The sequence below is a fragment of the Hermetia illucens genome, chromosome 2 (assembly GCF_905115235.1).
Source record: "Hermetia illucens chromosome 2, iHerIll2.2.curated.20191125, whole genome shotgun sequence".
Taxonomy (NCBI): domain Eukaryota; kingdom Metazoa; phylum Arthropoda; class Insecta; order Diptera; family Stratiomyidae; genus Hermetia; species Hermetia illucens.
Genome location: NC_051850.1, coordinates 57997469 through 58021965, shown reverse-complemented (window position 1 = coordinate 58021965; position 24497 = coordinate 57997469). Strand labels below are relative to the sequence as shown.

The following is a 24497-nucleotide window of genomic DNA, read 5'->3' as shown; positions in this document are numbered from 1 at the left end:
AGAAGAAAGAAGACGGCAGCCTATTTAGTCAATAATTTCAGAAGCATAAAATCCAAGAAAGCCTAAAAGAAGATCATTGCAATCTTTGCAATCAATGCAATATGAAGGCACCTAAATTTTTAAAAAACCATCCAGGGAAGAGTTTTTGAGGGTCCTTAAAGAACACGAGGACAAATAAGATCCCCATTTTGGTTCAGTCATCTACCGATCACACGAGCAACATATTTTCAAGTTTGTTATAGAGCGAGAGTGGAACGCTGGCGCTTGCAAGCATATGCTGCAGAACAAAGAAATGGCACTGAAATAGTTTGGAACGTTAGAAAAACAGATCCTACAAACACTTGATCGAAATCAGGAAATAGAGTCCGCTGAAAGACTTCAACCAAGGTAGCTGCAAAGAAAACCACTGGAAAGCATGCTTGTCGCAAAAGGAATGAATGCCGAAGAGTGTGAACAGGCCATTGAAGACGGTACGACCCACAAGAGCCAAACGTGACAAGATACAGAAAGAAAAAACACAAGCATAACTTATACATACATAAATGAAGTTTGAAGTCTGCAGATTGAGCAGGCATATTTTGAGATCCGTTTACAGCTTGTGCCAGGATGGCTCAAGTGGTTAGAGCGCTGGGCTATCATATTGTAAGGTCGTGCTTCAAGTCTTACTGATGATAGAGGGATTTCTTATGGTAACTGGATGTCGGATACCAGTCGACTCAACTGTGAAATCAGATTAATGTGTCAAATTTGGGAAATAATTCCGGGCGAGCGCAATACTGACCACATTGTCTTCTACAGTGTACCGTTACGATAATGAATGAAGTTCTCTAACAAAATTAAAGGCCCTGATCCAATATGGATTGTTAGGCCAACGATTATTATTATTACAGCTTGAGGAAGATTCCAGCGTAGAACTACATTTTGCACAGTTGCAGCAGGAAGATATAGATCAGATAAAAAATTGATGAGCCCAATATTTCCAATACAACCTCCTTATATCAAAGGAGCAAGGCGATACCGGCACTTGTTCTATTCTCTACACTCGAAAAAGCCAAGGACTCCCTTAAAACGATCAGGAACAACTAGGCGCCGTTCATGAAATACCGGAGGAGCTACTAAAGCAAGGAGTATGGGGATGGCGACCAAACATCAGAGCAGCTAAATACTCTTTGGCCTGGCGGGAAAATATCGGAATATTTGCTGCAAAAGTGTCATTCCCGTACATATTACAAAATGTAAAAAATATTCCTTTCGGATATCAGAAAAAACTGCAACAACGTTCGATCAAATATATTCTCTGCAAAACGATACTGGAGAAATGTTGGGAATATAAAGTTGATCTTCATTTCGTTAAATTCAAAAAAGCGTGCGACAGAATCGATCGTCCGACACTATACAGAATATTGTTGATTTGAAATTTCAGAGAAACTGATTCGACAAAGCGTCAGTAGCGCAAGTAAAGACACAAGCTCAACTAGCAATATACTTCGGCACAGACTTCGGATTAAAGCAAAGCGATGGACTCGCCCCAACATTCTACAACATCGCTCCGGATTATATAATCGGAAAGATGTTAGTGGATCTAAGTGGTACGCTACTGAATAATTCTTCACAGATAAATTGACCTCTGCGGATGATAGAAATATACTAACAGAAATGAAAGAGAGCGCCAAGCGAGGGAAGACTCCAGTGAAGCTTGAAGAAATAACGAAGGAAGTTGGTCTAAAAGTAAATAAGGAGAAGACCAAAATTATGGCACAAACTAAAGGAAAAACGTCAACTTCAGAAAACGATTTCTAACAAGCCGAAAGTTTCGGTTACTTAGGCGAAGCTCTCAGAAAGGTAAACAACTTGCCAAAAAAGCGTGCTGCTTTAGACTGCTGATTCTAAGAAATAAAAATTTGCATTTGAAAAAAAAGTTCGCAGTATATGAAACTTTGATATGTGTTGCAGCAACGATCCGTAGGCGATGAAAAAGACCGAAAAGCAAAAAATCAATGCTTTCGAACCATGAGGCCCAATGAGGGTGGATGGCTAACAGTGGATTGTGCGTATTATACGCCCACCCAGAAAGCCTAGTGAACATGCCATAAAGAGCGTATATACGACAAAAGCATCCCCAGATACCAACTCGCTGGCAAAAGTGGAAAGTAAACAGCCACCTGAAAACCCTCGAAACAAATGCGAGGACTTAGTGGACAAGGCCAGTTACACGATGCTGAGTTTCCAAAATTGAATTCTTTCACTGATTGCTAGATTGAGAAGAATGGAGATGAAAACTTCAAAAGGCTGACATCGGACTACAGAACGGTAAAAGGAGAAGAAAACAGGGGACAAAAAACCAGATATGCTAAAAGATACTTTGTAGTACTAACTTGGAAGATGGAAATCAAGCGAGATTTAACGAGTGAAAGAATCTAAAAAATATCAGTGTAAATAACATGTGCTTCTTGTTAGGAATTTAGGCATTTGGCAGCATCCTTTTACAAAGCCATGTTGCTTTTCAGTCATATCGTCATCAAAGGTAATTGTCAACCAAACGTTGACATATTTCTCAAGGATTTCGACCCCAGAGGAGTGGAGTTGAAGAAGGCGATAATTTTCAGGGAGAGCATAGAAATATTGAGAGCATCCTCTCAAAAGCTAGGCTTTTGTTAAAAATTGTGCTGAGAAACTTAATGGCAGAATTTACAGGAAAGGCTGCACCCTGACAGAGGGGGAGAGAGACAAAAGACTGGATCTGGATATATTGGGGAGAAGGAACTGAAAAGTAAATCAAATGAAGAGTTGAGGAGATTTAGTAGTAGGGCCACCGAATTTGATGAAAACGGGAGTTGGTTGATTCTAGGTTGAAAGTGGGATCATGCTATTACTGGACGGATAGGATTTCATCTGCTGTCCGACTTGGAATGATTGAAGTACCTCAGATTCATAGTGTTGAACTCCAAAATTATAATACATCAGTTTCTCTTTAAGAAAAAACCCGTGTTTAATAAGGTTCCAAACCCCAATAACTACATACATACCAACTTAAAACTAAGGAATGTAGAAAGTCACTACGACATACGTATATCATTGGCATAAATACCTGTGTTGAAATTGTAATCGAAGAACTTTTGAAAACTGGATTTTGGTTTGAGAAATATCACACGAGGTTCCATAATTACGTGAAACTGCAATTGATGCTTCGAATCCACCAACGCTATAAACTCGACCGAGGTTCACTTTACTTCTCCACACTTGCAAGCTCCGTCGTCTAATAATAAATCTTGGCTTACTTAACTTGGCCAGATGCACTTCAATTGTTGCTCGACGTGTAATTATTCCGTGTGAGAATGTTTAGACAACAAAACAGTCCCAGGCTAGCAGCCACTATCGCGCATTCTTCGTAAGGCACATTAACACAATATAAACAAATTAAACATTCACATTAATTGCTGCGCCAGAAGTACAAACGTGCATGAGGCTCATTCCGATTTTTTCCTTAAGTCTTTGAAAAAATTGTGAGAAAACTCTAACGTTTTTACTATTTACTTGGTCTTCCTCCTTCTTCCAAGAACAACAGCGCAGAACTGCGGATGAATAACGCACGGACGTAAACGAAACACATTAAAGCCAGGCTGGGCGATTTAATTAAAAGCGCGGATTATAAAAACATTTTACAATAATTTTTTATGCTTCCAGTTAGAACTCGTCGTACTTGTCGTCGTCAAATCGAAAGATCATTGCACTGCAGGCATTGCTCACTGTTACGTGGTGTGTGAGAAAAATTACAAAATAATTCAACTTGCAATTATTTATATTTGATAGAGCAAGTGAGACTAGCCGCTCGCGATGCTGCCCAATCCAGCTAACTAGCTTGCGGAAAGCAGGTACAAATCAAAAAGTTTGCTGAACTGGACAGGCGGACCGCCGGCCGGCCTTTCTGAGCCGATTTGCATAGAGTTCGCGCCGCCATATCTGGAGCCTTCCCATTTTGCAAATTTACATACGTTATAAATGTTTCGCTTTTGTATCTTTTTCGAATTTCAAATATTTTCTCGCGTTCTTTAATATTCCAAGCGCATTTGGGAAGCGTAGTCCAAATAGGGCTGTGAACGGTCACTAGCTACGCTCGAGAACTGAAGTGAATCGAAAAGTGTCGCTGGCTGGTCACAGCTCCGTGAATTCGATGGTGAGAGAAGTTCAGGTTGGTTACTATTATTTTTGCCACTTCTATGCTACGAGTAGTTACCTCTGCCGTTTGAATTCCAGCCACGGTTCTTGCAACCCGAGGAGGACTCAGCGGGCGCCCGGCGGCAGGTTAAGAGTTTTGACAAGATGTTCCAGAAGATCTTGTTCAGTGGCCTGTCATATATATTTCTGCAGTAAATTTTATCTCCACTAAAAGTTTTCTTTTAGGAGCTTATATCATAGCAGGGAGTGGCGATTGAAGCCGGCACTGAAATAGTAATGCGTTTTGAAAGACATAATCAGGTTTAGAACCATGTCAGGCCAAGTTGAGAGCACAAAGGATGAATACCAATGGCATTCGTGCTGTTTAGTATCGCAACATTAATGTATCCGCCCAAAACATGTATGGTCTACACTTGACCTTGTTTCACTGGAAACTGCACTGGCACGTGATGGTTCCACCCTATTCGAGCCATACACAGAAATCAGAGAAACAGTTGAATTTTCGAATGGATTTCTCAAATAGATGAATTGTTGCCATCGAAAAGCCTCAACAGCCAAATGATCCGAAAGGTCTATTAGAATACTAATTACTACTCCTCAAATTTGACGGCCTAATGGAGTAGCAGTCAAGAGGTTATTCGTCGTTTGGCGTACCCTCAGAGATTAGCCCACTGTTGCCATTATGTGAACAAATATAATAAAACTTAGCCACCTCAGTGCGGAATTACTAAGTGTTCAAGGAGATGAAGAAATCGTAGTACACATCCCATTCACAGTGTTGTGAACTCTGGTGCCCACCCCGCGGAATGTTAACATGCAGATCACACAACTTGACTACTTTGGCATAACTTTTGAATTCTATGCATTATTGTAGATACATTCGCGATATGTGGCCTAGTGTGATCGTCGTTCCAGCGATAATTGCGGCTACAAACAATAGGTACAATGTAACATGTTGGACTTATTGTTCAATATGAAGACAGGCGATTGCATAAGGGGTGGATTTGCCATCATTTGGATTTATGCAGAGCCCGGTAACCTGGACTTCAGATAAAGAAAATTGCATTTACATAATTTGCTGATTGGTAATGGGGATCCAATTATGTTGAGGCAAGATTTGCCGCAGGCTATGGGTAAGGAAGAATGGAAGTGCAATCATAACGATTTGAGATTTGAAGGGGTTTCGCATTTTAACAGCCACGAAAAACGATAATTCTAAGGAAATATTCTTTCGGCTTCCTTTCAGAACAAAAATCCTGGATAAAAAGAAAATCAGCAACATTCTGTTTCCTCAAGTCCCCTAGGAATAGAAGCGCAAGCACATATTCCGCAATCTTCAAAGAAAGAAATGTTCAGCCCCATGTGTGCCTGCAGCAATGCATCTTCTGCAACGTGGCCGCAAAGTCTATTTATAGACCGGTCTCAGTTCAAGTTCTTTGACGCCCTTTACCATAAACAAAACCTTTGCAGGTCTTTGTATCTCGATTTATTTCGAACTGAAAAAAACACAACAAAAGACATATCTCGCCAGGCCGCGCAAAGCCAGTCGCCAAAGGGAATTCTTCCCTCTTTCTCGTACTTAAATCGAGCATTTAATCCTAAAAATAGCAACCGTAGATGCAATCAACAAAACATATCCGACAAAATGGTGATTACAAAGTGTAATTTTAGAGTTTATCTTTGTATGTACAATGGTACTTACTTTTCATCTAAAGATATACCGGGCATGTACGTACATATTTCTGGTATAGTGTAATGTAATGTGGTTTTCAAGGTGACCAAGACGACATTTTTCTTTGCTTATCGTTACTCTTAGTGCCTCCACCGCAGGAGGCTTGGTCGAGCCCAAATAAATGAATGAAGGTAGGGAGAATGCTTTAGGATCATACTCCAATTATGGGGAACTGTAACCAAGCAACTTTGTTCAGTTTGTTGTTTGTTTCTCGTTTATTTAACGAAAATAACAAGATAAAATCCAATCGTCAGTCTTAGTATCGCTTTATGCTTACATTGTCGATTGCAATCTTAATCCTACCTGAATGTATCTCATTATTCATTAGGATTAGTGTATATTGAGCAGTTGTGGAACATGAACATAAAATACTCGAATTGTTGACGTAGTCAAAAGTAGTGAATTTTCCAGATTTCTACTCTCTATTTCTCCGGGTAGTCAATTGTAAAGTTTCTATTTCAAAGATCCAATGATTCAACTTTTAAAAATGCCTGAACCCAATTAGGATAGAGCAGAAAAGGACTCAAACTATGCCAATGTTCTATAGAGTTAGCCAGCTGAATCTGACATATTTCAAATGCATAAAAATCTGCATGCGGCATGTCGTGTTTTGCTGTTATTATCACTGCTTTTTAGGGGTTTCGCTTTTGCATTTCTCTTATGCCATGCCATGGTCTTTTCAAGAAGTGACTAGAATCCAACTTGGGCTTTGTACCCTTTGGCTTTCGAGTCCTCAAAGCGCATCGCTGACCAAACTTTTGGTAGAGGTTTCCTATTCTATTCTTTTTCTTTTCATTGATGTCAAGTTGGGTCGTCAACTGCGTGTCTGGGACGCTTTTCTGATTCTAGTCTGGCTGTGGAGGAATCCTCCGAAGACCCTTCCCTTTCCCCTTCTCTTTTTTGAGATATTAAAGCTGGAAATGTTTTGGTAGCTCTCCCAATTGTTATCTCCTTTGACAGTGCTGATGCCCGCACCTGACTTATGATTGTACGATATGTGTTTCTTCTTGGGTTGACTTATTCCATTAGCAATGAATTTAGTGTACCCAAACTGGTAAACTCCCCCATTTTGACCCAATTTGCGCTTATATTGAAAATGTCAGCCAGGTTATTCCATCTTTCCCCACGTCGGTTTAGCGTATTTGCTTTACCGGAGGAAGAGTTCTTTCTTTGATCCGATTGTCTGTCGATACTCCACGTCTATCTCTTATGATTACTCAGAAACTTTTATAACTACTAATACGAAGCTTGGAGAGAAAGGTTGGTTTGTGAGCCTGCCTGGGCGAAATCATTCTACATTCGGCTTTAGCGATCGAGGTTCCAAATAAGTAAAAGGAGGTATCGCTTTTTTACCGAATGCATTCATAGGGGGTACCTAAGGTGAAGGGACTCGATTAGTTCTATCCATCTTGAATTGTACTCTCCAAGGCATATTTCAGTTTTGATATCAAGTGGATCCTGGAGGAGTGGGTTGTTGGTTAGAAAAAGTTGACTTAAATTAAGAAGCCATTCTTAGAAACTGTTAACCGGAGAGATTTGGAAAAATCATGAGCCCCCTTAATTGTGTTTAGAAATCAAAATAACCCTCACATTGATATCTATTCAAATGAAGTTAATAAGAAGAAGAGTTCAAAGCAAATGAATTGAGGTTTGTTTTGGGTCTATTACGCCTGTTGCATACATTGTGGAAAACAATTTTCGAAATTATCATAAGCTTTTTGCTTTTTGTAGTGTCGCCTGAATCAGCATGTTGAATATCCGATAGCAATTGACGCAGCGTACGAGGTTCATCAATGAATGTGCCAAGCTCTAAATATCTTATAAACATATATAAGTTAGGGGAACGAAGATACCAACAGAAATTAGTGTGATCAATGATCATATCGTAGCCGAATGTTTGTCGAATTAACTCGAACGAAATCTTCGCGATGTAACATATAATACTATCTTGCTAGAAGACCGTTCGGCATAGTGTCCTCCTTTTTTCAGATTTTGTTTCCGGTATGGCCGTGTATCGTCCTGAATTGATGGTGCTTTCGAAAAAGTGTGGAAAGGTGCCACCACACAATTGCTCTGGCTGCAAATCGTGCATTTTCATCGACGAACTAGTTTTTACGTAATAGGAAAAAATACGGATCAAATAATATTTCGCTAACAATCCTCCTGAAAGAGGTTTCAAAAATACGCAATTCAGCTTCTTGCTTAACCTCCCGATTGCTTCAGAGGCCTTAGAAGTTCCTTATTCTGTGGTGTGGTTATCGTCCGTTCAGCATTCATAAATTTTTTTCCTAAGTGAAATCAGTTTCGCTATAATCCTCGATCTGCAATATTACAGATAATATTGAGAAGGCACTGGATCTTATGATTTCGAATCATCCTTATTACCAACGGAATGAATCGCTAATACGTACGTTTCATTGTATCGAAAATATATTTCAAACACAAACGCGCTTTGTGATGCATTCCACAATCAATAACAGTTTTGCGATGACTTTTCCGTAGTCTTTCGTTCCAGTCTCCCTCAGGTTCCTTTTTGCCCTTGGTGCATTAACGCTTATTTAAACTCTCTCTTCAGAGCCCTATGGAGATCAAGACTTCGTTCACATCTAATCCTTTCCATTGACAAACTATAATATTTACTGATACTATTAATATGAATGTCGGCTGCAATCTCAATAGACTTTCAGATCTAGCCCAAAACAGGAGTTCATTGACCAAAAAACAATGGAAGAAAGTTTCTCCAATTTGCTCCGATTCTTCATCACGTGGATGGTGGACGCAGGACTCCCTCAATCTCAAAATAAAAAAGTTACGGGGAGCGTTCAATAAGTTGTTAGAACATCCAAGAGATGGCGGTCATGGTATCAGGTAGGGTCTGCTTTAAGCCTTTTCTCACCAACTGACATTTGACTGCTGATTATTTTGACAAATAGAAAAGAGTTTCGACCAGTAGTTAAACATTTATATTTGAAAGGCTTAACTCCGAAAGAGATTAAAGCTGAGTTAGGCGCACTTCATAGCACATCTGGCCGTGTGTTCGCAATTGTTTAAATTTAGATAAATGCATTTATACATGGCATTATATTCACAACAGATGAACATCGTTCGAGCCGTCAAGTAGAAGTGACTATTCCCGAAGTGATTGACGAAATCCAGGATATCTGTCTTAAGTGATTGGCGGATCAAAACGCGTGAAATAGTCGAGGGCACAGACGTTTCGTAGGGTGCAGTGTTTTCAATTTTGCACAAAAATTTGGGCAAGATAGTTGCTGCGTTTGCACCCAGTATAGAATATATGCAATCCTGTATCCGATTCTCAAGCTGCTTTGGCGACTTTCCATAGCAATTTTGATGAGTTTCTGCTGCGATACATTACAGTCAGCGGTTCACAACGAATGAAGAGGTCATCGCCAAAATAGATGCTCTTTTGAGGATCTTCCAAAACCTGGCAGTTGGAAGATCCTCAAAGAAAGACACAGAGATGTCCAAAAATAAAAAAAATCTCCTGCTTGGGCATGAACTTGTTACGTGATTTATCGTCTCAATACAACCCGTATCCAAGTCGTATTTGCGAATCTATATAAAGGAGTAAGCTAGTAATTTCTTCGGTCACGCTGGTCCCTGGTTAGAGGTCCGGCATTTTCTGATGATTTGCCTCTACCCTGGATGAAACCGCATTTGATTTTATCTATCAGATCACGACATACCATCTCATTCGTTAGAAATAAATTGTCACTTAATACAAGCGATCGGTGTTCGTTATTTTGTGTACAGAAGATTTCGCCCAACATTCGTTTATTACATGCAAGCTCCGCCTTTAGCATGGCTTTATAGACGTGGCAACGTGGCAATCACCTCACCCTAATACTAAGTACGAAGAATGCACACGTTATATCCTCCGAGTGGCTGAAAGGATTAGCCTTTAGTTGTCTTCTGGCGCTAGCCAGAAGATGGTATTTAAACCAAAAAGGTAGAAAATGAACCGTCAAAAATACTGAAGGTAATTGAAGAAACCAGAGAAGGGAAAACAAAGGAGGAGAGAGAGAGAGACAGGGAGAAACAATAGAAACACACAGTGATATACAAGTCTTAAAATCCTAAACATTAAAATTTATCCTGGTTGAGCTGGAAAGTGAAGTCTGTCAAGAAGACAACGAAGGGCGCTATGCTTCTATCCTCTGGCATAGAAAAAAAAGTCTACCGCGAACTTTTGGAAGAACTAAAGGCAAAAGCTGCTTCTGTTAAAACAATCACGACAATATATGGCTATTGTCGTTAAGATATGGACCTCGACCTTTTCAGTGTTAAAGATGTTTAAAAATGTGTAAGGATAATTAACTAACAACATAGTCTGAACGTTAAGGGCAGTTGACTCAAGGGCGAAGTCAGTATCGCAGCAATGACGACGGCACGATTAAACAGCAAAAAGCTCAGTCTAATGAGTTGTTATCTAGCACCCAGTCGTGAAATTGATCTCATCCGAAATATAGCAGTAGAATTTGGTGGACCTTTGTTGGCAGAATGAAATTTTAACCCTAAGGCAATTCAATGAAGCATGCAAACGACTAACTCAGGAGACAAACATATTTTACCGATCGCATCCAGGCTAATTGTCGCACCATTTCAGATGGCCACGATTCACAGCATATCTTGAGGTGTAGACTACAAGATCCTGAAGCAGAAACCGAAAAGCAAATTTGGCGAGGTACCGATAAATGGTGAAACCGTCACGTATATCGTAGGCGCTAACTGTTGAGAGAAAGCCCACAAACGACAACGGACTCCAGAGAAACTATAAAAAACAGTAAAAACATTGGAGAATAAGAAAGCACTCGTACCTGACAGGGGTTTAGAAAAATACTACCACCTACTGTTAGCGTAAAAAATGCTCAACATGACAACTACTTATGGAGAAGAGGTATCCTATTTGCAACATTGGATATTCGTAATGCCTCCAACCACTTCCAATGGATTAAAATTATAGAGGTAATTCGATGTTTGCAGAATTTAAGAATATATATTGTCTGTGCAACATAACATAAGCAGGCAGTTTCAGCATATCGTACAGGATATGACCTGGAAACTCTGGTAGTCAGGTGCGTCAATCAAATCGGTATTCTCGTCCAAATGAAGCGCTACAAAAGAAGACACTTGGAGAATTTCATCGACTGAGGCACGAAATGAGACCATCACGAGATAGCAGAACAACAGGACTTATCCCCGACCTAAAAAATTGATGAAGAGGGTTCTGGTAGGAAAAATTAAAGGTCTTGACATGGATATTTTTTCAAATCTCTTGAATGAGCAAAATAAAAAATCTCAGCTATATTTTAAATAATTTAAAAATGTATGAAAAAGAAAGATGGTAGAAAAAGAGAAAAAATGTTCAAATCAAAAATTCGAGGGAGGAGGGTTTCAAAGATGACATAAAAAGGCAAAAACGCTACGGCGGAGGTTAGATTAGAAGATAACGACCGACAGAGACTTAAAAAACAACGATATCTCGAAGAAAGAAATTACAGAGTGAAGAATGCACACCACGAGACGTAACCTTATGGAAAAGTCAAGCAAACCAGCTCGATGATGAAAAGCTTCCATTCGCAAACCTTCTTTTTACAGAATCGGTATTTCCTTGTTCCTAACGACCAAAGTAATTGAAAAGAAATATCCTTTCATTCGCCAAAAAAGAATTATTTTTTTTGCAATTATGTATTAATATTTCCGGAACAACTTATATTGATTAAGGAAATGGCCTTCATCTTTCTTCCTTTGATTCCTTTAGATTTACTTTCCTTCTAATGTAAACTCTGATCTATCAGCTAGATAGCTTCTTCCTAATGTTTTTGTTCCGTCATGCTTTCTACTCTAAGTTACTTCTCCACCATCTTGTACGTCTCTTTTGAATTCTTCCGCCCCTCGTAATATATTCACTGTAAAGTTTCTAATCGATAGTTTCCGACTTTTCATCTTTGTATTTTCCCTGAGTTTCAGAAATAATAGATTTTTTTTTTAGCTTGGAAGGGCACCATAAATTTTATTTTTCTCCTCAATGCTTTGTGGAACAATGCCGATACTAACATTTGCTGTGGCCTACATGGTCTTTCAATTTTTTTTTAATAAAATTACACAACATATTTATCTTACTCTTGCAATGGTTTGTAGCGAAAATCTCTCTGAAGATATCCCTCCAAATATTTGAGGGAAGTTGGCCATATTAATCGGGCCCAAAATTATTATCTAATCAGACTTCGTTCTTTTTTGGTCTTGCAAAATACGTACAAGGTTACCTTCGCCATCCTTGGGATATTGTCAGGAAGGAGTAGAGTTTGTACTGCTCATTAGAATGTATGAGTTTTATCGCTAAATCTCTATCAATTGATCACTCATTGCTTATTTCCATATATAATGAAAAACTGAAAAACTGTAAAGGTATACTGTCATAGCATTGTGAATATAACTCGGGTTGAGATGTTAGCTGGGGCCAATAAAAGCTGGATTTAGTGCACTGAAAAATTAGGACCCTTATTTACTACATATACCAATATATAATGTAATGTGCTATGAGTTTTCGGCATTTACATTCCAGAAGTGGCAGTAATGGTTGTCACAAACATACTTAACCCCAGACGCAAAAAAAGTCCGAACGACTAGTTCGATGATGAATGTAAGCTTGCAACGGTACGGAAGAATGCGGCATACCGGGCAATGCTGCATTCTCAAAGAACGAGGGAACGCGCCGAAGCTTAATATGAACTCCGTGGAGTGGAGAAGAAGGAAGTCTGGGAGAACCAAGGAGTCTGTGAACTCGAGAAGTACAGGGAGCAACCGCAATAGGCGCGGAAGTGTTACCAACAAGCCAGCATGAAGCAGGATGAAGTCCCAAGTCCGAAGACAGAGAAGGAAATCTAATTTCCGACAGAATGGACATATTAGAGCGATGGGTTGAGTAATTTGATGGACTGCTCAACAACCAAAATTTCGGCGCGTTAGAGGTGCCGTCAACCGCCATCAAGCATGGAAGAAACAGTCCATGCAATTTATTCATCGGCTTAAAAACCATAAGTCGCCAGGAATCGATGGAATTACAGCCAAACTGGTTAAATATGGAGGCGGCCAACTACACTACTATCAACTGATGCTCAAGGTGTGGGACAAACAATCCAGCTATTTCAAAAAAAGGATTTAACAGGGTTTTTGTTAATTCTTTGTTAAAGTGCTTCCCCAGCCGGCTAATGAAGCAATTTTCATGCATTTTCTAGTGACAACCGGGCCTGGGAGAATTGGGGCGGTCTGGAATAAAAGACATAAATAACCCCTGGAAAACTGAACAACAAACAAAATTTGACGTCAGCATAAGTTCATTTGTATTAGAGCAACGGAACTGTTCGAATAAGTGATTGCACGGCGGTCTAAGCCTGTGACGGAAAGATAACTACGACATATAGTAACGTGAAGTATTTATGTATTTATTCGTATGCAAACATCATAGCATAATAAGCTCAATTCTAGTCTGTTCGTTTTTCTAAGGATAAGTTCGGGGAAAAGATACATTACGAAATAAAATCATTCTGATATGTTGACTCCTTTCAAAGATTTAATTCGACAGGGTGCCTTCCTGAAGACTTAATTATTAAAACCAAAATTGGCAATGGATATAATGAAATATCTTAGACTGGTATGCGCAGTCCCTCAAACAGCAGGACACCTCAGTTTCAAATTAACTTTGAAACTTATCTGGAATATCTGATCAGTTGATAACTGCATGATCTTACCTAACCGCTTATGTATGCAAAACTATATTTTGCACTGAACCGAGTTGGACCAACAATTTAGCAGATTTTCAATACTGCACAACACAATGCAGCTCTGTACCCTTGCTCCACTACCTGTTTGCCCTGTTTCTTCCATTATTGTATTATTGTTATGGACTGCCTTGATTCCAGCAGACAGCCATGGTTATGCACACTCAGTTTTACCATTTTTTCATATTTTCCTGCATTCTCAACACAATATTGCAATCACTTGACGCTAGTGAATGTAATTCCGGATAATGGAAACAATTGCGAAAAAAATCAGATACGTGCAAAAGAAATTGAGGGAGAGCCAGGCAAAGAAACGAAGCAAGAAATTAAGAAGAAAATCCGCCATGAACAAATCATCGACAAATGAATATTGTACCGTGGATGAATTGTGAAAGATTGCACTGATCGAGGAATGATGGCAATGATGATGGTGAGATCACGCAGAAAATGAACTGAAAGAAATCGAAATCCATTAATAATACCACAGACCATTAATATTCATGACAAACAATCCGTAGGGGGTGGAGAAGGAGAGAGGAGGTCACAGCATTGGACAGTCGCCTAACAGACACTTTATCCACTTTATTGACGCTAAATAGATTTAATAAGAAAGTATACGTTGGAACTATGCAATCGATAGTGAGGATCTAAAAAGATGGGTCTGTCGAGGAAGAGAAAGATACTTGCTTCCTAAAGATTAATGACAGTGATGGCAACTAAAACAGTGGCTTTACTCCCGGGTCATTCAATGGAGCTCTCCTTTTCGCGCTTTTTAAACAATAATGGCTGGGACCAGTTAGTAGCACACTTTCGTTACGGTTTATTGAATCTATTCATAATCTTCCGATAGCGAACGATAGAACAGGGCCAGGTATTTATGTTAGTTACACTCAAGATGGACGTAACTAATGATATGGATTGATCGATTTGAAAAATGATCCTGCACTAAATTCGCTAATTAAAGGGAATTAGTTCTCAGAATTAAAATTTCACAGATTATGCATTTCTGATTTAAAAAGATTGCGGATTAACGGTGTATAATTTGCGTTTCTATAGGATTACATCATTAATTTAGCTAAGAAGATTCGACGCGGTATGCCTCAATGTGAGGATGTATCTATTAATAAAGTTAAAGTTGTCGGTCAGCTGCGTATTCCAAGCGTTAATTATCATTATACAATCTAGCCGTAACAAGCTTTTCAACTTATCGTCTGCGTATCGCATATTTTACAAGATATCGCCCACTTGTCGGTCGGAAATTTATGTTTGAATTTCTATCTTTCAGTTTTGAAGTTGATCTACTTATTCCGTTGGAATTCCAATTCTGAGCTTGTACATGTACTTGGAATCAAGAGCTTGGCCACTTATTTGTTCGCCCAAAGTAATATTGTTTGGCTGTAATAAGCCTGCTATGTGGTGCCTGATAGAAATAATTCATTCGATAATTTGGCCAGTCGACACGGTTTTGTTCGTTCCATGCATAAAGTACAACAATGTTTATGAGACAAGCTAGAAAATCTGTCTAGGAAATATTCTTACTTAGAAGTTAGATTCTACATGTGCGAATGGCAATAAACTCTTGAGTCGGCTCTATGTAGAATTATAGTGTTAGGAATTGTTTGAATAGATTGAACAAATTTCAAGTACTTGACGCTTCAATAACATTAACCATTTAAATTGAAGATTGTACCATTTATAGCGGACACAATGGAAAACTCTTAAATTAGAAGCTATACAGTTTTAAAGCTAATTTGAGTTGTAATTACACTAAGTTTAAACAAGGCGGAATACCGAACGTTATACTCTTCGGGTATAAAGGTTTTGTGTTCATGTTGTGTTTCCTATTTACGCCTTTCCATTCGCATATATTTCAAATTCAAAATATTCCTTGATATACATATATATTTCCCAACTCCAACTCGGCTGGTCATATGAGTTCATTTTATATGATGATGACGTCATATACGTCTTAGAGTGTGATAAATTCACGTGAAATACACAACTTTAATCTTCTATAATTTTATTAATAATAGTTGGGTTTTGGAAAAACTTTCCAAAATTGTGCATTATGTTATTATTTCTAACCAAACTTCTAAGATGAAGTTAAGGGTTTTCGGGTAAATTTCGAAAATATGGAAATATACTATTATTAACTTTATTTGAGGCGATTTCCAAACGTGATGTATTTTGAGGCCTAAATTTCATATATATATATATATCACTGAGATTTTTTCCAGATTTTTCGGTTGGATAAGTGCTGAAAACCCTATCTCCCACCACAATCGGTTTAGCCGTTTTCCAGTAAATCGGGCGCACAGGACAAATAGACAGACAGATAGACAAACATTGAACCGATTTTAAAAGATGAAATAAACAACAGTCTTTGAAGAAGATTCGATGTATGGGTATGTATACGAAAGACGTCTTATATAATACCGACAGGATTACCAGGAAAAGAAAGTGACCAAACAACAATTTCATTCACCAAATAAGAATATATATATATATATATATTTCATGCTTTGCTACCAATGAAAAATATAATTTATTTTAAAGTTAATAATGAGGACCAGGGTCCAGGGCAGAGGTAACTCATCATACGCTGCCTCATCTTTCCGTAGGTGGTTCCCAAGTGCTATTCAGTCTCTTATAGATCGAAGATATAAGACAAAAATTTCAACCCTAATCAAATTCTAGAAGCTTCAGTGAAGAAGTTGTGTCGGGCCTGAATTAATAATTAGTATTTTGTTCCAATGTTTATCGCTGTTTTTTTTTTATAAAAAACGCAGAAGTTCTATATGCTTTAATTTATTTCTATCATTCAAATTATGGCTAGTACAACTGCTTGTAGGGTTCTGTGGTTCGATCCATATTCAATCAGGGTTTCCATGCATCTACAATGTCTCCTTCAAATTTAGGGCCTTGTTCTACCTGCAAATCTTACGTATCGTCTTACTCCGAAGTCGCCTGATAATTTCATCTGTTTCCTATATCCACTTCTTCTGCTACAAGATGGCATTGTTGTGATTCCCATATTCTATTCGCTAACTGAATTTGCAATTACTAAAATTTAATCCCATTTCCAACATTAATTCCAGAAGAATTTCTTCCCGTTTACTATCGGCCACGGACCATTAATTTTCACGAGACTATGAGTTATCTACTTTTATTATTGTCATGTCGTGTAGTATATGCAATATACGCAATTAGATGGACGGTGGAAATAAATATTATACAAAATATCATAATCGCAATAAGCTGATGGTATAATCACTGGGGTTAACCTATTTATCTAAAATATAAATTTATAAGGAATCGGATAAAGTCTTTCGCTCTTATCCTCCTATCAAGGTAGACAAATCTGGATCGAGTTCGTCTTTCTCTCTATTCTAAGCTTTACCCTGGTTTAGTTAAAACGTTTTCATCTCACCATTTAGCGTATCAAGTTATTGCTAGATATGAATTCAATACGGTGAAACTACTAGGAATGCCAGAATAGAGTTCAATTTCTCCCACGGCAAGACTGGAACCACATATTGAAGTGTCAGTGACATTAGCTAATGCTACTGCCGAAATCTGTATGCAAGCTTCCCATAAGGGCAGAACCTAAATATAAAACTTTGCTTGTTGGAAAATAGGGAGATGTATGTTCAGAATAATAATTTAATATTATGATTCTGTTCATTCTGCGATGAGGAACCGCAATCCATTGCGCACTTCCATTGTAAATACCTCGCCTACACACGTATCAGGCATCAGATTTTTGATGCTGATGAATTTTACAAGGGGTAGCATCAGATTCACTAACGTAGATCCTGAGGTACATAAACAAATTTGGGGTGTTTTGTTAGATGGGGCATCGAATACAATGGACTATGACCTGAGTGCACATAGACTGAGCCTCTCTGCCACCACACATCGCTGACATTTGGTTTGATAAGATGAGAGGTATAAGAAATGGAAAGAAGGGTCTCTTTCCTTGGTATTAAGTCTTAACTGACGAAGCTCCAAACTTTTTCAAATATTGTTAGCAGTGCAAAAATGGTTCGCTTGTTTTCGTTAGGGAAATATGAATCTTGAAGACAATCTGAATCCCGATATATAGAATGAAATCGAGGACAATGTATTGCTCATTTGCATAGACATTCAGCTTAAATAGCTAAAACTACAACTTAGCGATCAGATTGGTATTACCTGGCAAGCATTTTCGGTACATATAGACGCACTGAAAAAGATGTGTCCGGTGGGCTGTTGTAGCGGAAGGTCGCGGTTCAAATCTCACTGGTGGTAGAGGGATTCTACTGGAAGTGAATAAAGTGTTCTAATACACTTCAAGGCCCTGATCCAATATGGAGAGAGGGAAATGGATTCCACAACAAGAAAACAAGACCCTACGGTATCGTTTTCATTTGAAGAAGGAGGATGTTCTTTTTCATGCAGGTAAAATTGGCCACAGTGAGCAATAGATTTTCTGTGTGTAATTCTAAGCGCAAAAATCATGGGTGAACCAATCATTACCATCTATTGCAGAGTGCAGCACAAATATATAGGTTGTCATGCTAGCCTGCTAGGATATGAAGGGAGCGCTCTATTATCACAGTTGGAGGAATGTCCTATTCGAGAACAAAGACGCACTTACGGGCCAAGGCTTTCGGAAAGTATTGCAAACAGCAAACTATACAGTTTCAACAAATTATCTAAAAAAATTTTGCTTTCAATCCATTTCTTTCGCGGTAAAATCTGCAAGTTGTGTGGGAAATGGCCAAGGGCCACAGATTCTCATCGTGAATGTCTCGGTTTTATCGGATTTTTTGAAGGAAGAATCGTAAGGAGAATGACGAAAATAGAACAAAAGATATAATACATAGTTCCAAAACTGATCAAATTTCAAAACTTAAGGCTGGCTATATTCAAAATACATAAGAAGTAGATTCAACAAGCATCCATTAAGTTGTCAAGAGGAGGACAAGCAAGTTGACACTAGTAAGAAAAGAACATAGCAGTAGGCAAAAAAGATGTAACACTACTAAAAAGAATAAATGAATTACGGCTGGTCCAAGTTACATATGGTAGTCACTAATGTTAAATCCGTATGACCAAATGGTTAGAGAATTAAGTCAAAAATCGCGGTTCGAAACTTCCTGATGAAAGAGAGACTTGTGTCGTAGAATGAGTGTCGAATATTAGTGGACTTCCGATATGTTAAATCGGCATAATAATCCTAGGCGAGGTCAATGCTGACCATATGGTCTTCTAATGGTCTGTTACGGTTCCGAAATGGATGAATTTGAAGGAAATGTCATGGTTTGGGGATGTAATTTTTGGTATTAGCCCCATTGTATGATGGATGAGTGTACGTGAATGATACATTAAATTCAAAGATCGCAACTTCCCTCGTTTTTTACCCAGCAAAATATAAATGGATCACAGTAAGACATTCACTTAATGTGAACGCTGGTAAAGATCGCTAAATGGACAACATAATGTGCAGAATGTCACTGGCTTGGTAGTATGTTAAGTGAGCGATAGTAAACGCGGGTTTTTGATACTCTGATTCAGTTTGAGCAGCAAAAGTAGCCCTGAAAGCACACAGTTTTTAAAAATATCAAGCTATGAAATGCAAGAAAGTGCAACATCACTTTTGTGGTTAATGCGGAGTTTCCCCAAAATATTATCGGTATCAAGCTAGTTAATGAACGAATGTGTACAATTCGCGTAAAACGAAACAACTCACGATTCCCTTCAATGCTATCAAAACTGTCCTAGATGAATTCAACGCGAAAATTCGAAAGGGGAACATTACAAGTTCTAAGAAACTATAAAGTACCGAGTTTAGATGGAATTCCAACGGAATTACTAAAAGCAAGAGTATGATTACTGGAAGTCAACTCAGTGTGAATGAGTACCTGAGTTAAATCGAGTTGTTGCAGCCTTAAAAGAAGTGCTCTAACAGACTGCAAGGCTGCAATCAAATTGGACTGTTGCACCAACTATAAGGAATAGTGGTACCAGTATGCATTTAGACGGAGGAATCCATAGAATAAGAACAAATAATTTGCGAATATCAAGGCTGAATTCAACAAGGCAAATAAACGGTTAGCCAGATATTCTCAGTAAAGCAATTCCTGGATAAATACTGGGAATTCAGCGTAGACATGGGCTTCAAACAAGCAAACGGCAGTATTAGTCAGGCACTACTGTAAAAAATATTTCTGGAATGTGGAGTCAGGATAAAACTGGTCCAATTCATACTGACAATAAGCAAATTATCGGCCACAGTAAAAGTATAAGGCAAATTATGCCCAAGCTTCAGGACATAAGTAAGACGATTGATGGGCCGCAAATTTGTCTAACTTTGGTAAAAGGCACCCTACTCAACAAATCGTCGAGAAAAATAACCTATGCAGGTAAGACTATCTCCTACGTCAAAGAAGCTGCGATAAAACTAGACGGGGCAGTGAATACATCTGAGATAGAATATCTGAGAATAAAGTACAATAGGGCGAAAACGATGAGGAGTATTCTGGAAAACTATAAACACTCAAATCTTCGTTATTTTTGAGATTTTGTAATTTTAGTTTAGTATTTGGAATATGAAGAATAGTTTGAGACTAAGGGAGCTGGAAAAATGGGGAGTATTTTGGAAAATTTTAAACGCCGCTGTCACTGTTAGCTTTGAAAATTTGAAGAAAAGAAGAGAGGGTTAGGGAACAAAAGCCGTAAAAGTGGTATATACAACTTTGCACAAATGAATAGCTTTGTTTACCCAATTGAAATAACTACAACGAAATGAATACGAAATAGTAATGTGACTAGCGTTAAAATAAAAATTACACACACGTGAATAGACTATTAAGAGGCAGACCCGTTGAGATTGGGGTCGAAAAAACAGGGTGATTCTCCTGGCCTGGACTTCTCTTCCGGGGGTGTAATAGAAAGTGTTCAGATGTTTCGCTTCAGAGAGGAAGGTTCATATTTTTCACCTTACCCCGGGTTTTTTCTCAATGACCTTCTTCAGAGATGTTAGTAGCAATCAAAGACGAACGAAAAATCGTATCAAAATAGCCATTTGGCTATCATGCCATCATCATCTGCCCAATAATGAACATGCAAAGTTGTTGCTAGGCTCATTGAGTGAAGAAAGAAAGGGACAAAATAGTTTTCATCCCGAGTCCAAGTTTTCTCTCTACGACTCTGATTGTCGGTTTATATAAGGACTTGGATTTCCCAGCCCGATTTGAAGCTGGATTTTATCCACAGTTACTGAGTATGCTCAACATAGCATGGCAACGGATTTCTTCCTCTCTGGCTGAAAGATCTCAGCCCATGTCAGACTGGGTCAATTAGAAAGTTACGTGTTACGTGTATCGACAACTCGCAAGGACATAACATCTAGTGCTTTCTTCGCGTGCAGGAGTTAACAATTTCCTGGTAGAAAAACATTTCATTGTCGTGCAACTTTTATCTGGAATATCAGAGAAATTAACTTTAATTGAACAAAACTTTTTGAAAAAGGGGCCACTTATCTATTTCTCTCTCTCTATTTCTTTCAAGGCTGTCGTACGGAAGGTCGCGGTTCAAATCTCGCTGGCGGCAGTGGGATTTGTATCGTGGTTTGACGTCGGAAACCAGTCGACTCAGCTTTGAATGAGTACCTGAGTCAAATCAGGGTAATAATCTCGGGCGTGCGCAATGCTGACCACGTTGCTTCCTAGTGTACCGTTACGGTCTTGAATGAAGTGCTCTAACACACTTCAAGGCCCTGATCCAACATGGATTGTTGCACCAACGATTATTATTATTATTATCTATTTCTAGTTATAAAAATGACCCACTCTAACAAAAGCTAAACGAAATTAATTTGAAAAAAGTTTGCACATATTATAACCGCGGTGAAAATTATGTGGAAAATCCAGGGTGAACACTATATTGTCCCCCTACTAACTTTTTATTTCATTCAAATTTCTACTCTGGATCCCTGGAAAAACCCAGGGTCGGGGGTAAATTACCCCCTTGTTGTCCATCATCAACTTATTCGTCATTTATTCCATAGAAAAAAAAATTGTCGGACTACCTCCAGGAATTGTAGAAATGTATAGATTACATTCGCCTATAGGCAACATTAGTCAGCAACCTTTGTAACTGTCCTAGACCCGAAATCTAGATGTATCCAAATATTCGTTTCATTCTCAATTGTATTATTGACGAATTACTCACTAATGATGACATTCTTAGATCACTAATCTCCAAAAAGCCTCTTTTCCAAAGCAAGACATCATTCGTATAAATGCCGATGGATTGCGTGCCTAGTCAAGAATTTCCTCTTCAAATTATCCGCTGTCAAAGCTTGTTTAGGGGCATTGTTACCGTAATGTACCTCGTCATCTCCCAGGGTAGTGCGTATTGATCCGAAAAGTATAATAGTCAATGACAAAGTCATAATTTTCATGCTCCATTGTGCTAGCGATTTTAATCAATAATTCCTTAGAGCCCGCGATGACTTCAGTCGATGTAATATTACACGTATAATTCGAATACAAGATTCACTCCTCTCACTATCACTTATCTTCGGGGAAAATACGTCAGCACAAATGAAAGGTTAGATAACAATGTAATGAAGCTATTAGGAACTTTCCACGTAAAATGATGGATTTATTTATTACGTCCATATACTAACAGCTAAATTGTTTATCGATCAGTAATAAAGAAAGGAGAGCCATTATCCATGAAATTCAGATGACATATGTATGTATGTTTATTGTCATAAATTCATTCTGGGAATTACTCAAGGATATTTTTCCAGCCATGGAGTGAGTGGGTTTGCTAGTTTCAGGCACTTGGACTAGGATCTAAAAAAATATATCTGCTTGGATATCTATGTGTATCTTTATGATCATCTAAAGCAATTTTCACAACTTTTATGTTTAGGACCAACTGCTCACCGATTAGAACTATAAACGTATACTAAACCCAATTAAGAGTTCCCACTTTTCATTGGGCTGTTTTTTTACCTCACCGTGTTTTTGAGGCAACCTCACCTGATACAATAAAATCGTTGTCTACACGATTAGGTTGTCATAAACTTCCTTCCCGATCTATTGTCGATTATCAATAGGACTGCTAATATGTAACCACGACCATAAAGGTTATCGATCGATTAGCTGAAATTCGCAAACGACTAGTTGAATCGGACTTTTGTTAATTTCCATATGAACTGATCAGCTAGCAATGACGTATTGGGTCGGGCAATAAACCATAGATTATATGACCCCGATTTGAATAGGAAACACTTCAATGCCCAGCATAATACATTTATTGTCTTGACAACGTGATCTAATCTTATAGTGTTAGTTTCTCGCATTTTCTAACTGCGAAATGCAAATTATAGAGATCTTGCTTTGATAATGTTTTCAGGGTTTCGTCAGTCCTAGTGCGTAGCAATATCACTAATGTGCAGCTTATTTGGTTTTTTATGCTAAAATGTTTCCATATTTTGAATTAATTATTCGATTAGTGGGTGTTTGAATAACTGCGTGACATAGATACATACAATACATACGGAAAAAGGTATATGCAAAGTGAACTCCGGGAACTCCAAGAAGACGTAAGAATGTAGTAACGATGACACCATCTTTTCAAATTTAGTTTTGATAAGTTAGGTTAAAGCATGACTTTTGCGTAATATATCTGTACAATTATCTGTCAGGTTGTAAATCTTCATATCTGTTGAATAATAGAGCTACCTACGTAACCTGCTGGTAATCAAAATATTGAGTAAGAGCCCAAATATCTGTACGCTGTAAGGATTAAGGATATTGGAAGTGACATTTTAATGTACACAACTCCGAAGTTATGGTCGAGGGATACTAGAGGCGCTTATCATCCCTTTTTTATGAGGAGAAAACTAACAACAAAAATAGAATCTTATTATGTGGCACTTATGCTCCCTGTTATCCCCATCAATTATTACATCGCTCCTCTCCTGCCTATTAAACCAATCCCGCAGAGTATTTTGGTGGCTGTTCATCTCGCCATTTTTCTCTTATCTGTGGTATACAAGAAGGCACCATTCTGCGCACCCCATCATTTTCGTTTCTTATCAACGACCCTTACTTTCTCTCCACCAACCCTTGTTTACTGTACGCTAATGGCCTTGAACTGCTTTCTTTTGTCTCGTCTTCAATGGATTGTACCTTCCTCCAATCCTCCTTTGACATTTTAGTGCTCTAGTGTTCAGCTAACGGCTTTGTCCAAAAGCTTTTCAGGACCTTTCCTACTATTTTGGTGCACAACCTCTATCCGTTTCGAGCTGTTGTCAAACCTTAACATGATCAGCGACAGTTGGCACCGCGTCAAGAATTTCAAATTTCTTTACTACACTCTTCTATTCATACAGTCCTCAACAATATATCCTAAGCCATTTTTTGGAAACACCCTGGTGTATATTTCTTTGATTCAATATCCCTTCCGAAATCGTGACTGCCTCATATTTGAAGCGGTCACTCGATCAGAAGAGTAGAAAATTGCAAATCCGCAAACTTTGTTACACAAGGTAATCACACACATCGGAAACTGTCAGCAATATGGGTCCCAAAACAGCTTACAGGATAACACAAGTAGAATCGAGTTCAGACTTCTAAAGAGTCTTTGGAGGGCTACAACCTCAAAGGGGATGATTTTCACCACCCCATTCTTACAGGACATACAACTACAGTTACCCACTACACGCCCGACACCGAGAACTATGGTTTCTTGTTTGTTTTGAGACCATAAGGGCATAATTTTCA

The 24497-nt window shown here is 38.5% G+C and overlaps 1 protein-coding gene and 1 long non-coding RNA gene across 2 annotated transcripts in view; one reads left to right on the top strand and one right to left on the bottom strand.

The window, feature by feature from the left end:
- LOC119649752 overlaps positions 1-9578 on the top strand; it is a 53346-nt gene extending 43768 nt beyond the window's left edge. Inside the window, exons 2-3 of the long non-coding RNA XR_005249184.1 lie at positions 8484-8776; positions 9003-9578. This is a non-coding gene — a long non-coding RNA (uncharacterized LOC119649752). The remainder of the gene's footprint in view (positions 1-8483; positions 8777-9002) is intronic.
- LOC119649751 overlaps positions 1-24497 on the bottom strand; it is a 345217-nt gene that overhangs the window by 45437 nt on the left and 275283 nt on the right. The gene's annotated exons all lie outside the window — the stretch shown is intronic.